Source organism: Camelus ferus, chromosome 36, assembly GCF_009834535.1.
Source record: "Camelus ferus isolate YT-003-E chromosome 36, BCGSAC_Cfer_1.0, whole genome shotgun sequence".
Taxonomy (NCBI): domain Eukaryota; kingdom Metazoa; phylum Chordata; class Mammalia; order Artiodactyla; family Camelidae; genus Camelus; species Camelus ferus.
In genome coordinates this window covers 17,923,224-17,936,016 of record NC_045731.1, presented here as the reverse complement: position 1 = coordinate 17,936,016, position 12,793 = coordinate 17,923,224, and the positions used below count along the sequence as shown (strand labels likewise).

Here is a 12,793-nt window from a genome sequence, read left to right as displayed (position 1 = left end):
TGAAGGATAAGGATGAAAAATAAAGATGTCATAGGGAACAAGAGGAACTAGATATTGCATGATTCATTTGAAGTATTTGAATTTTATTTAAATTTACATAGACAGGACAAGACTATACTGTATAGCACAGGGAAATACATACAAGATTTTGTGGCAGCTCACAGTGAAAAACATGTGACAATGAATATATGTATGTTCACATAAAACTGAAAAATGTTGCTCTACACTGGAATTTGACACAACATTGTAAAATGAATATAACTCAATAAAAAATGTTAAAAAAACAAATAACACTGTTTAGAATAAATAAAAACAATAAAATTAAGAATAAGAGGGGAATTTCATAACTTTGATAAAATATTTATAAAAAATAAACAACTACTTGTAAAAGGAGACAAAACTTTATTGAGAAACAAGACAGAAGAAGTGAATTCAATATTAATTTGGAAGATTAAATCTGCCTCATACAAGTTACTTTCACAGACACAAAAAGGAAAAATAAGCATTCATTAGCAGCAAACAAACAAGGAAAATGACAAAGTCTAATGCCTTTAGCTACAAAAAACTATACCCAAAGAAAGGAAGTTTCCACCACGGCTTGTTCATAATGGCAAACCTCTTCATCCAAACATTTGCCGTTTTTACAAATCCTTGGAGTTCTTCTGAAACTGAGCTGAGCTGATGTTTTTATCTGATCCTCCCCTCAACATCCCCACCCAAGCACTAACTGGAAAGAAACAAGGAGGCTGAGCAACAAGACTGACTCTTTTCAGATGGAAGCACACACTTCAGAGTTGCACCAGGACTTGGGGGATGGAACTGAAGCCCACGGACGTCCTCTTATGCAAATGCAAACACCCAATCTCAACTAAGCTTTCTAGAAAACTTTGCAAATAGCCTCAACTGAGATACATGTTTGGTCAAACTGAGAATACTGTATTCCCACACAAAGGAAGGAGAGAAAGAACCAGAAAGGATAAAAGAAAGAAGAATCTTGAACAGCTCTAAAACTATGTCAGGCTCACCAATCTTTGACTGAATTAGCATCTTCAAAAGTATGTACATATAGTATTTAAAGACACCCATACTTCTCTCATCCAGCCCAGCTAATAAGGCTACAAGTCCTTCCTTATATATGTTTTACTCCCTATTGTGTAAAAGAGTTTGCATTTTCTCAATAAAGGACCACTAACTACAATTAGGTGGTGTTAGTGAAGGATATAAAATCAATGTAAATCTTTTCTAATTACAACTTTGGAATTTGACCAACTGTGCTGCTTAGCAAGTCCTAGTTAGAAAACACCAAATTTTTGTAACTTAAGATGTTCAGTATTATACTCAGTGTCATCCCCTAAACCGCTATTATGTGGCTTGTTATAATCCTTGAAGATTTTTTAAAAACTGTACTTCTTCATTATAATCATGTAGAATAATGCTAAATTCTAAAATGCGTGGGTCAAATTCTAAGAGCTAAGTAACAGTTGGTGTTTTATCTGTGCCAAATAACGGACCTTTGGAGAGATATGGGAAGGTCTCCTGCTCTCCTCTTTCCATCCTTCAAAACATATTTTTTCCTACTCACTTGTGATATGCACAATTTGTAATACAAAAAAGAGATCAGGAAGAAAATGTGCCTTAATGCATGTAAGTACGTTATGAGCAAGGCAAGGCAGTATCGTGGGCTAGATTATGAAGTGGCTAAGGAGTGGCGAGTTCACCAGTACTAAGAGTGCAATGCATGCGCTAGATTGATGATTCTTCCAAAGACCGATCTTCCTTGACCACTTAATGCCATTGATTTTAGACTCAGTTTTGCCCCCACTGTCAATATATAGGCTATACTCCCAAGCCTTAAGCCTCACCATTCATACAAAAATAAATTTATGTAAAGCTAGTAGGGCAAAGACATCCTTTCATGGTGGTGTGGTGGAGATATTAGCCCAAGTCAAAAATCTATTTTGTATTATTTTGGCTTTGCCATCAACTTACAGTTACAAATATCACTGTAGCAGACATACCTGTCTCTCATCCCTTGTCATTTTGGGTCACCCATGACTTGGCTTGCAGCCATGCTAGATTATTTTCTGGCATGCTGGTAGAAGCCCATGTCCCATGACCTCTTTTTCTGAAGGCATAATATCTTGAGATCTTGCTCAGACCACAGGCTAGGCACTTTGGAAGTGCCTGAGATTTAATGTGTTGAGGAGCAATAACCAACCAATAAGGGACAGGAATCAGTGGATAATTGTCCAAGCCTTTCTAGCCTTCTTCTGAGTAATTCCTAAAAGAAATCTGAAGGGCACTGCAATAAATCTTAAGTGATTGAAACTTAGTTGCATATAGCAGTAATCTATTCTTTAATGCACACTTTATTAGCTTTCTCCCTTCTCGGTCTCACACTTCCTGTTTCTCTCATTTTTGCTTCCTAGAATCATCTACCAAGTTAACTTTATATACCCAACTCCTGGCCTCAGAATCTTCTTTTGGGGAAATTTGCAATCTGACAATTATAGGGTATTAGCTAAAAGAAAAAAAAAAAGGCCATAAATATGTAGAACACAAATGAAACTCTATGGATACATGACAATAAGAGATAATGATAACATTGTGTTACTGAATAACTGAAAGCCTGATCAGAAACTATAATATCGAGGCATTGACACTTAGAATCAAAACCTCAGTCAGCATCTTTGCTTAGACAACGTTCAAGAGCTTTCAGGAAATGCTTATTCCCTCTTCAGAAGGCCTATGATCTAGAATCCTAGTATAAATACAGAAATAATAACATAGAAATGAGGTCCCTTATTACCTTCAAAGAACACCAATAATTGTCAAAATATATCATTTATCTAGAAAACACAGTTATGAAAAAAGTGTATTAATATTCATGGTACAGAGTACTGAGACTGGCATTGGTGACTAAAACCCATATCTGTAATTTAAAATTGAAGACAGGGGTCAAGAATTGTCATTGGAGCTAATCTAGTAATTAGGATAATCAGTGCCATCTACTCACCTAAAACAAGGAATGCCTCTTTGTTCCCCAATGTGATTACTAGTCTGACTGCAGCCAGAAGAATTTATGTGTCTGTCCCCTTTGAGATACTCCTCTGGGAACTTGATGCAATTCCTTGGTTATTCCCAAAGCATCTGAGAACAGGAAATGATGCCACTGGTCTTTGTTAAGTATTCAAGGTATTTTTGATTTCCTTATAAAAGAAACATTCTTTATGTACAATTCACCTGCTTTATTTTTAAGTTATTTTTACTGCCCTCACTCAAATATCTGGATTTAAGTTTATTAATTGTTGGATATATGCATTCATCACCCATAATTACTTCAACATTCAGTGTTTCCCACAATTCTTTTGCTACAAAGGAATAAACAACACTGTGACTCAGTATGGTGACTCAGGGGAATACGAGACATGTCCTCATATTAATTTCAGGGGATGTATAATTTCCCAGGTGCAAGTCAGGAGAAAGTGACAAGGTGGTGGGTCAAGTGTTTGTGCCCCTGACTGCAGAATCAAATGGAAATACATGAGTGTTCACTTGCTGATTGAATTCATGCCATTTCTAAACCATCAGGTCAGCTGGTTAATTGACCACTGCATTCTGTTAGCTGTCTTCATATTAAAGCCCATTAAAACTCCAAGTGATTTGCCAAAAAATAATTTCCTTCTGACATTGAAACTCATGAGATAGTATATCAGTGTATAGATAATTAGAACAGAATATCAGCATTCCAGACCTTTCAGTAATTGTAAAAAATGATTTGCTATAATCTGGTCACCTATAGAATGAGAACATTAATATTTACGCCACAGTGTTGAAATAACTACTTTTTTAAATGTGAGGAGGAATCATAAGAAGGCTAGCCCTGATACAATTCTTGACATTAGTTCAATGATATTCCTTGTTCAAGGTAAATAACAGAATTTAGAATCTGAAAGGACGTGTTCATAAGCCAGGTTCATGATTAAAAGCCACGTGTGGTGTTAGACTTGCTCTCCAAAGTTTACCCACTTTAAAGTACCAATATATTTAAATGACCAAGGGGAAAAAAACAGATGCATCCAGGCAGACTAATTAAATGTGTAAAGCAATGAAGATACAAAGCAATTTCCTTTGAATATGTCAGTTTTGTGTTATAAATTTAAGACTGCCCTATAATTGAACTTTGTCACTAAATGCATGCATTTTTAAAGCATTAGAAAATATTGGATCACAAAATTAGTGTTATAACTAATCATTGAATAGAAGTGGCAAGAACCTTAATCCAGATATTTCATTCTTTTTTAAAATATATTTTTATTGAAGTACAGTCAATTTATAATGTTGTGTCAGTTTCTGGTGTATACCATAATACTTCAGTCATATAGGAACATACATATATTCATTTTCAAATCAGATATTTCATTCTTTACCTTCATGTAACATATGTGATTTGTGATTATTAATACACACCAAAACATTATTCTCTCAGGATAAATCCAATGAATCACATTTTGATCATATTTTTTTTACTCTATTCACTCTTTATGTCTCTGGATTATTCCTTAGAAAATAAAGAAGTGTTATGATTGTGTATTCTGTTGATACTAAAAAATACACACACAGCTCACCACAATTGTATTTTCTACATTACAGTGAGCTTAAATTGACTTGGCTCAAAAAGAGAGTGAAAGACTACCAAGTTAAATACTTCAGCTAAATTCCTCTTTAAAGAGGCATTTCTGCTACAGGCAAAAATGAAAGTTATACTGGGTACAACTAAGTCAATATTAGAATATATTGAAAGGATTTAGAATTATGAAAAGGAAGTGACAATAACTCTTGAAGAATTCAATAATCTATGATCAACTTTTAAAATTAATATAAGGCTTCTTCAAAAATATAATTTAATGGAAGACAGAAAAATCCAAATATCTTAGAATCAACATTGAAACACTAAGTTTGCAAAAGAGGAAAAGTAATAACAGCCATGTGCTGAGCACAGGCCACAGGAATGGACTTTTGCATACATTCCTTCATTTCCCTTTTATAGCAATTGTCACAGCTAAAACATCCCAGAATCAAGTTTCAGCCCAAGGTCTTCCTCACGATGCATGTACTTTTCACCATCCTTCCCTGCCTCCTGTGATACCATGGTTTCTCTCTGTAACTGACTTCCTTCTTGCTACTCTCAGTGAAATAAATAAAATAAATTAAAAATTTGTATATCCCTCCATGAGAGACAAAAATGATTCCCAAATGTCATATACCCAGTGGTTGACTGACAGAAAATTTTCTCTCCATTCACTAATTTTCCTACTTTTGAAATAAAGCCTCTTATTCTCACTCCCTCTATTTACCTTAAGTTATCTTCCATCAAAGAAATTAAATAAAATTTCTAACTTACAAATCTATTGACCTAAATACGTAAGGAGTCTTTCCTAGTTATGTCCCCTGGCCTTCTTTCACTCAACTTTTATTCCACTCTGAGTTAACTAAACATTTCTATCTCAAATTTAAATACTAAAGCATATCATGTAGTTTGAGATACAAGATTATAATTTCTGGTGTATTTTGTAAATTATGGAAAAGCTTTCTTCTTACCTGTAGAAATGGAGCTACTCATTTCATGAAGCCACACTATGCCTTCTGAACATCTGAACTCTTATATCAGGTTCTCAAGCTCTTCTTGAAGTCTACAGGGATGCCCCAAGGTGAAAACACACTAATTCCCTTCTGGGACCAAAAAGGAGCAGAAGGATTTTGGTTTTTCAAATGGTAAAAAGGAGAATGGTACACTTGTAAGTAGTATGAAAGATATTCTAAAACTCATTGGGTAATTAATAGAGAGGGTAAGATATAAATAAAGCAATATGAAACATTGACAACAAAAATAGGACAGTGTGTGAATAACTGTAAAATTCTACATAATAGAACATTAGAATCTTAGAGATCTAACAAAGATGAAGGTCAAATTTGAGTTGTGTAGCATCTTGTGTCATCTTGGGAACCCTTTATACTAATTTATAAACTAGTGCTAGGCTATGTACTTAAAGAAATTCTTCAAAAAATTGTGAAAAATACATAAATGCTTAAGCCTTACACTCAGAGATACTAAATTAATAGATAGGGAATGGAATCTGATTTTTAAAAGAAAGAAAGAAGGAAAGAAGAAAAGAAGGAAATAAAGGAAATATGAAAGATGATACTGATATACATACAATTATCAAAAAAAGATCTGTTTATTAGATGCATTCCCAAATGATCCATATGTTCAATGCAACTCTAATTAAAATTAAACAAGCTATTTTTTTAAACAAATTGACAAGGTAATTCTACAATTTATTTTAAAAAGCAAAGAAAGTAAAGTAGTCAGAGCAATTTTTAAAAAGAAGAGTAAAGTAAGATTTATATAATCTAATTTCAAGATTTGCCACAAAACTAATACATCAAGGAGTATGTAGATCAATGGAATAATCTTCAGCAATAGATTCACACTGTGCAGTCAATTGATTCTTGATGCATTTGCTAAGGAAAATATACAGAGGAAGAACAGTATTTTTCTAATGATATGAATGTATAGAATAGCCTTATGTCACAAAAAAACAGACATGACTCATTCTTTGCATCATATATAAAAGTTGTCTCAAAATAAATCTTAGACCTTAATGTAAAACCCTAATACAATATCATTTTTAAGAAAAAAATTAGGACAACATTTTTGTGATTGTGGGTTAGTCACAAACTTTTGTATAAAACACAAAATTCATGAACCCTAGGAGAAAAATGATAAATTATACTTTATTACATTTAAAGTTTGTTTTGTGAAAGACCTTGTTGAGAAAATTAACAAACCACAGACTGAATAGCTATTCAATAAAGAATATGAATATTGAATAAGAATATGAATTTATTGTACATAATATACAAAGTACTTTAAAAATTCAATAATATGAAAACAAAAGGAAAGATAAACAATTAAAATATGGGCATACATTTGAATATACACTTCACTAGACACTGGTAGCAACTAAGTCTATAAAAAATAATGTTCAAGAACATTTGTGATTAGAGAAATACAATTTTAAAACCACAATGTGATCTCTTAGTATCTATCAGAATGACTAGAATTTTTAAAATATAATAGTAGGTAAGCATACAAAGTTCTCACAGTGATGGAGCGCATCTGGAGCTCTCATCCATCCACTGCTAGGAGGAAAGCAAAATGGTGCAGCTCACCCAGCAATCTCACTCAGTCTGATTTACCCAGGATAAAAGAAAACGTGTCTACACCAAGACCTGTATGCCAATATTTCTAGCATCCGTATTCACTATATTCTAAACCTTGAAATAACCCAAATGCCCATCAACTATTGAATGGATAAGTGAAACATGGTACATCTTTACAGTGGAATACTATTCAGCAATGAACAGGAACAGGGGGAGGGTATAGCTCAAGTGGTGGAGCACATGCCTAGCATTTATGAGGTCCTGGGTTCTATCCCCAGTATCTCCTCTAAAAGTAAATAAATCTAATTGTCTCCCCACTACCACCAAAAAATATAATTAAATAATACAATAATAACTGTATCAGTCTCTCACAGTCCCTTTGTGACTGAATGGTTGAGATCATGTGGCAAACTGAAGAAAAATATAAGTTCTACTGGATCTCCCTTGTTAACCAATGTTAATTTTCTCTATTTTGGTCCTAGGTGCGTGTTTGTGTGGGTATGTATGATTGTGTGTGTTTTATTGTATGTGTATATTAGATACTTTAAAATTTATTCTGCATAGATTTATTTAATCTGAACAATCTATAGATAATCTATGTAATAGTTTCCAAATAGGTTAATATTTAAGATTCATGGATTACGTGGCTTACAAAATCCTACAGAGCTTTAAACTTTTGAGGTCTCCTCCACATTTCCATGGCTTATTTTTCTTTTTACTTTTCTTATTACCTTGAATAATAAACTTATAATAAGCTCAAAATTTATACTTTACTGTTTTTAACCAAGCACTTTGTAATTTGAACAGAGTAAATGTGTAATGAATTTTATTGACTATAAATCCATCTGCTAGATTCTGCAAAATAAGTATTGTGGTTTTACATTACTATAGTTTACCATATTTACTTACTTGTTGCAATGTAAAATGGCTTACATTGCCAGGATGAAAGCATTGGTTCTCAGAGAAATTAGTGCTAACCCAGTGTCAGGGCTATGGTATAAGAATATGTCTCACATCTTAAGGTTTCCTATATAGGGTTAGACAATGTATATATTTTTTGAAGGCATCATTTTAAACCAGACATTGAAAACGTTATTCATTTTATTCATATCAACATGTAGTACATTATTTTAGAACCACTTACTTTTTTTATTATTGAGTAAATCATCGTGTTGCTGTTTTGAACCAGAAGATAATTGAAGGATATTCCCCTTGGGGCATCTCCTGTGGGTTTACCAACAGTTAAGTAACTGAATATAAGAATCTGAAGGAACCATATTCACAATGTACTGATGATTGCATTTTCTGTTCCATAGGTAAGAGAAATTTTCAGATCATCTGCAGAATATTTCAGGAGTTGGGATCTAAATTATCAAAATTAATTACGTTATAAAATCCCTAGTACCAAGGCTTTCTGTTGTTGCCGTTTCTACTGGTGAATAGAACGCATTCATCACAATGTAATTCACGCAGTGTCGGTCTAAAAATTGAAAAACAATACTTCTTGGAACAAAACAAAAGCAAAATGGACAATACTGTTTCACTTTTGTAGAAGTAGTGAGTTTAAGTTTTTATTTTCCATCTGGAAGAAGACAGTCCAAGTCAAAGTAAAATGGGAAATTTATCAACAGAAGCCAAGAAAACATTTGACCTACTCACCTATCTGGGGGCTTATGTTTTGACGTGAGAAAAATAATCAGTAATTTTTTTATGCTTGTTTTGTTAGTTACGTAATGCAGAAGCCACTACTACTTGTGTCATAGTGCTTCTCTTGTCTTAAGGGTTTGAAAATATCCGAATGCATCAAAGATCATGTTTTATTTTATTTCAGTGGGGGTGAGGGGATGAGAGGGGGAAGATCAGATCCAGAATGAAGCCAGGATGTAGTAAGAGGTGGGAAGAAGTGGTGAAAAGCACATATACCCTGGGGGAGATCGGGACTCAACCTTGGCCAGCACTTCTCAGTTGGCAGGGTTTCTGCAAAGGTGAACTAGAGCAACGTGTGCAAAGCCCCCTTCCTACAGTTCAATAACTAGCAGTTATAATTTCTCTCCTCCTTTTTGAACTTAGTGTTTCAATACTGAGCCCAAGGCATTTGGACTATTCCACCTTGCATTAAAGTCATATGTTGACATTCTTTCTGGGTGATCTTGGCTTTGTCTTCCAGAAGGTTATTGGTATGCACATTCGTCTCCTTCTACCACTTTTTCTAATCAAGATGGCTCTTTCTCTCACTAATGGGATGCATCTGAATGAATTGCAACTGGATGAATTTAAATAATGTGCAGATTATTTGCAGTACACTAGGTACCCTGAAGGCTGACTCAGATTTTTTGAAGGGTAGATTTATAAAAAATAAATGACTTAAATAAAATCTATCCTCCAACTAGTGTTATAATTACAGGTGAATAACAGAACTCTGAATTCGTGTTCAGGTAACACTGAGAGTCCTCATTTGATCAACCATGGGACAACACAGGGAAGACTTTTTCTAACTTTCATTTCCTGCTAAGTTTTTTTTAAACTCTTAAATATTAAGTTTTATGTCTAGGTGCAAAGATTGTTTTTGTTGTAGTTATATTTTTAAATGACTAATATCTATAAGTTTATTTGTTACTTTTAAATAATAGTTACCTACCTGTCATTTCCCTGTATAAAAAAATCAGTGATATATAATCAAATGTTATGCTATGAGAGAAAAAAATGTTTCTTATTTTTATTATAATTCTCCTATTTCACCACAGAATTTGAGAGAAGAAAAAGTATCTATTATTGAGAATTTAGATTCCCCAAAACAAAAGACCAAATTATTCAATCATAGCAATCAATTCAATTCTCAGAAAAAAATTAATTAGTTCTTTTCAGAAAAATCTAATCGAGCTGTAAATGTTTTTACAGAGATTAACTCATAAAATACTACAATTCAGTTGGCAATTAGTCTACCAAACAAATCTTATTCAGCCCGTTCTACATGTAAACTCATTTTAAATATTTAAGTTTATTAATACACTTTGCACATTTATATGTATTCTGCTTTTGAGATAAATATTAATGTAATAATTATATAAGAAATCTTTCTTTAGCTGTAAACTTTGTGTTTCAGTGTGACTTCATAGGAAAAAAGCTAATAGAATTCAGTAGAAAATTAATCATTTGACTTGATAGTTTTTAGAAATGACAGGAATTGAACCAGTTAGTTAAATCCCAAGTCTTCCATCTGATTCCACAGTGAATGGTGTCAACCTTCGGCCCACCGTCTTATCACTGTCTCTAGAACTGCTGCTGGGAAGTTATGCATTTCCAAGAAATAAATATGAGAATACGGTTCACATTTCTTAAGTCACAATATTGCTCACTCTTGTCATAGCACTATGAATTATAATTTTATGAATACCTTCAAGTTTGTTTCATGAGGGGTCACCATGCAGAATGTCACTGAAGTGACTCTGTACTGAAGGGCTTCACAGACAAGCCTGACCTGCAGATCTTCCTATTTTCCCGGTTTTAGTGATCTACCTGTTTAATCTGATGGGAAAATTAGGACTAGTTGTGTTGATCACCAAGGCTTCCTGGCTGCACAACCCCATGTACTATTTTCTGAGTCTGTTATCATATGTGGATGCCAGCCTTTCCTCAGTAATTACCCCAAATATGTTAGTAGATTTTATGTCAAAAAATAAAGCCATTACATTCTTTGAATGTGCAGCCCAGTTGTTTCTCATTGTTACTTTAGGGACCACAGAATGCTTCCTCTTGGCCACAATGGCATATGATCACTACGTAGCAATCTACAAGCCCCTCCTTTATTCAATGAGCATGGTGCCCAGAGTCTATGTGCCACTCATCACTGCTTCCTATGTTGGTGGCATTGTGAATGCTTCTGTGCACACAGCGGACACAGTTAGCCTGTCCTTCTGTGTGTCCAATGAAATTAAACACGTCTTTTGTGACATCCCTCTTTCTTGCTCTGACACACACAAACCAGCTTCTACTCTTCTACTTCGTGGGCTCTATTGAGATAGTCACTATCCTGATTGTCCTGATCTCCTATGGCTTCATTCTGCTGGCCATTCTGAGGATGCATTCTGTCGAAGGGAGAAGGAAAGCCTTCTCTATGTGCGGCTGTCACCTAACTGCAGTGTCTATTTACCATGGAACCATCCTCTTCATGTACGTGAGACCGAGTTCTAGCTATGCCTTGGACCATGACTTGATAGTGTCTGTATTTTATAGCATCGTGATTCCCATGCTGAATCCAATCATTTATAGTTCAAGGAACAAAGATGTCAAAGAGGCCATGAAGAGAGTGTTTGGGAAACATTGGATAATTAATAAAGCATATTTTTCAAATTAACCAGTAAATTGAAACAAATGAAGAATGATGTTCTTTGTCTCCATATCAAGAAGTTATGATAAAATTATTTTAGTGTAGTAATCTCCCCATTCTTTTTAGACATCTTTAAATAAAGATCATAGTCAAACCTCCACCTGTACACTTTCCACACAGGCAGGAAAAGTGAGTCTTCCATTTGCTTCTTACTTGATTCACTCAGATACACAGACACATAGACAGACGGGTACAGATAGGTAGATACTGACTGCATCAGCACAATAGTATGAGTGCTGACACAGCAAAGCATGGCAGGCTAGTGGCTTAAACAACTGAAATTTATTTCTCACTAGTCTAGAGTCCACAAGTCTGAGTTCAGGGTGAAGCCAGATTTGCCTTCTGCAGTCCTGGCCTTTGTATCATCAATTGCAGTCTCCCTCGCCCTGTGTCTTCACGTATTCTTTTCTCTCTGTGAGTCTATTGCATTAGAGTCCACCCTAAAGGTTTCATTTTCACTTAATTACCATCACAAAGAACTTATCTCCAAACACAGTCACATTCTGTGGTACGAGGATTAGAATTTGAACACATGAATGCTGGCATATATCCTCTGTTTATCTACACACACACAGTCACATAAGAATGTTCTCTTTTCTTTAAAATGTATAGTATTAACTTTCATCTCAATGCAAGTTAAGTTGGATAGGATTCCAAGTTGCAATTGCAAGTAACTTTATGATTATATCTGACAAGCTTGAGCAAATACCACCCAATTGATAGCAAACCTACAGCTGGCATACCCCTGTACCACTTTCCGTGGAATCACTGATTTGGACTCCAGTTTAAAGCACTTTTCTCCATCCTTAGATCCACGCATGGACATCAGTCTAATCCCAGCCAGGGAGTCAGGGATCACGGATATGTGTTCCAGTTCCTAGTTTCACTACCCGATGTTTGTGAGGGTAACTTTCTCTTGTTTTTATATGTTCATCCAGAGCATGTACATTAAACTCATTGTATAATTTTTTACAGAATACAGAGGCTAGGCATTAGGATTTATCAAGATTATACTTAAACTCAAGAATGACAAACCAAGCACAATTTACAGGGTAAGGTACATCTGGCCCTTGGATTTGGCTCTTTCTGAACTAAGCTCCTCTACATCTTTCTGGGTTTCCCTAGAGGTGTGGTCCAGACTCAGTTTTGCTCTCTTTCCCTTTCACCCTTACCCCTCTG

At 34.6% G+C, this 12,793-nt stretch overlaps 1 pseudogene; it reads left to right on the top strand.

Annotated features, from left to right (window-relative positions):
* The first annotated feature begins 9,097 nt into the window (after positions 1–9,097).
* LOC106730257 lies at positions 9,098–11,590 on the top strand (annotated as a pseudogene).
* Positions 11,591–12,793: the final 1,203 nt, after the last annotated feature.